This window comes from Penaeus monodon, chromosome 32 (assembly GCF_015228065.2).
Source record: "Penaeus monodon isolate SGIC_2016 chromosome 32, NSTDA_Pmon_1, whole genome shotgun sequence".
Taxonomy (NCBI): Eukaryota; Metazoa; Arthropoda; class Malacostraca; order Decapoda; family Penaeidae; genus Penaeus; species Penaeus monodon.
The window spans coordinates 24,159,328-24,161,577 of record NC_051417.1 but is presented as its reverse complement, the minus strand read 5'-3'; the positions used below and the strand labels follow the sequence as shown (position 1 = coordinate 24,161,577).

Genomic DNA, 2,250 nt, shown 5'->3' with positions numbered 1-2,250 from the left:
GTTTCAATTTTTTTTAGGCCTAATCTTTTCCTTACATTTGAATTAAAAGTTATGAAATTTACTAATATCAAACTTGCTTGCTCCCAATTTCTACCAAAATCTGTTGTTGCATTCTAAATCAGCATTTTGTATATATTCAATTAATCATTATATATCAGTTACAAAAGAAAACGAGTTTGGTATCCTGAACATGGTTAATATGAATGTCAAAATCCTATTTTGAAAATAAATTATTAATACTTTCTAAACTTAGTTCAGGAAATATTTTACTTTTTTCTCTCTCCTAGATTAATATTTGTATGTAGGGTTGATAAGAAAGAAGATATTGAATTTTTAGGAATATTTGCACTTTTTCCTCATTCTCTGAATGCTTTGTTAAAAAAAAAATCCAAAACCACATATGATTCTTGGTGTTACCATTTCTCCATATCATCCAAGTGGACTGCATATTGCTACTCCTAATCTTTTATAAGGATTATCTTTAGATGGGTTTGTTAGTACATATCAATTCTTATCTCCACTGAAGTGGTGCCTGTTTATCAATGTAAACATAGTGGATCTGTAATCAGTTTATTGGAGCTTATTTCCCTATTTTTTATGACAAAAATGGCCAAATGGCATCTTGAAAGTAAAACTCAGTGTATTCTTATGAAAGAATCAAACTGGTACAAGCTCTTACCAAAGTTAGAAATACTGGAATAATTAATGTGTAGTTTTGTAACATACACTATCAGGCATGAATTTTGTGTAGATGTATCAAGATCATTCAGAATCTGATTTCGGATTATCCAGTCACAGACTTCACTATGCATAACTCAACTGAATTTACATCATACCTTCTAAACGACTTGGCCAATTATTTTTTTTTATTATAATTTTCTTATAAAAGTAAATCAGAAGGCACATCTATAAAACAAATTTTATTGTCAAATGACACATACAATCAAAAAATTGAGCTGATTCCTTATAATGGCATGCCTTGTAAGACTTGCCAAAATTTACAGTCACTCTACAGTAAAATGGTACAGTTCATATTAAAAATATCAATACTAACATTTTTACCTTAGCACTAATAATAGTCAGCTAGCAATAATTCAAGTATTACACTGAATTCATATTTGAGGACTACTGTGTTTATTTGCAATATGTCGTTTGAGGTTGGCCTTCAGAGTAGAGCGGTATGAACAAAGTTCACAAGCAAATGGTTTCTCCCCAGTGTGTGTGCGTATGTGACGCCGCATGGTAGTAGCATCCAAAGCTGCATAGCCACATAATGGACACTTCTGTGGCATTCTGGTTCTGCCTCTCTGTCCAGGCCTGGGTACCTACAAACAGGAAAGATGAATAAATATGGGCACTCTTCAAATTATGTTGTGGGCCTCATATCTTCTTAGCTGTTGAGAGCTCTTCTTTTTCACCCCACACTGGTATCCTTTTTTTTACTTACTGAGGTGGATGGTGTCTGCCTCTAAACTTCTTATATTGCTAGAAGAGTTTATTTTTCAATTTTTAATAAAGTTTTCCTTTTTTATATCAAATATATGTTTTTTCTCCTGTTAGATCAAATATTTGTATGTCTCCTTAAAATATGATGTTTAAGATTTCCCTTCAGTGCTGAACGATGGGGGCAGTATGGACATGCAAATGGCTTCTCTCCTGTATGGATGCGAGTATGTCGCTGCAAGTCCAGCTTGTCCCTAGCTTGGTATCCACAGTGGCCGCATCTATGGCATGTTCCGCCAGCCCTGGTCCTCCACCGCTGGACCTACGGGAACACGAGAACTCATTCACTCAAGTGTTCAAATGTTTTACACTTAATTGGTTTTCCAACAATTAATGCCCAGAAGCATTTATCAGAGAAAATACACTGCTTTTCAACAAACTGGTTTGTATAAAATTCATGATTGAGTCATTTCTTTTCACTGATTGGATATGATCTTTTATTTCTGCAGTCTTCCTGGTAAGTGTTATTGCTTTCCTTTACCTATTTGTATGGAACACCATGTTTCATTCTAACATGATTTATTAGATTGGACTTGCGAGCTGACTGATGTGAGCATAGTGGACAGGCAAAGGGTTTTTCGCCTGTGTGAACACGAATATGGCGACGCATATCCTTACTGTTGCGAGTGCTGTAGCTGCATGACTCACACTGGTAGTTCGCCCTGCTCTTGCCTACCCACGGGATCACCTAGAGAACAGGAAAAAACATTTAAGACTAATTTCTGGCAGTCTTTTTTTTTTTTTTTT

At 35.0% G+C, this 2,250-nt stretch overlaps 1 pseudogene across 1 annotated transcript in view; it reads right to left on the bottom strand.

Annotated features, from left to right (window-relative positions):
- The window catches only part of LOC119593740, a 62,523-nt pseudogene that overhangs the window by 38,131 nt on the left and 22,142 nt on the right, over window positions 1-2,250 (bottom strand). The gene's annotated exons all lie outside the window — the stretch shown is intronic.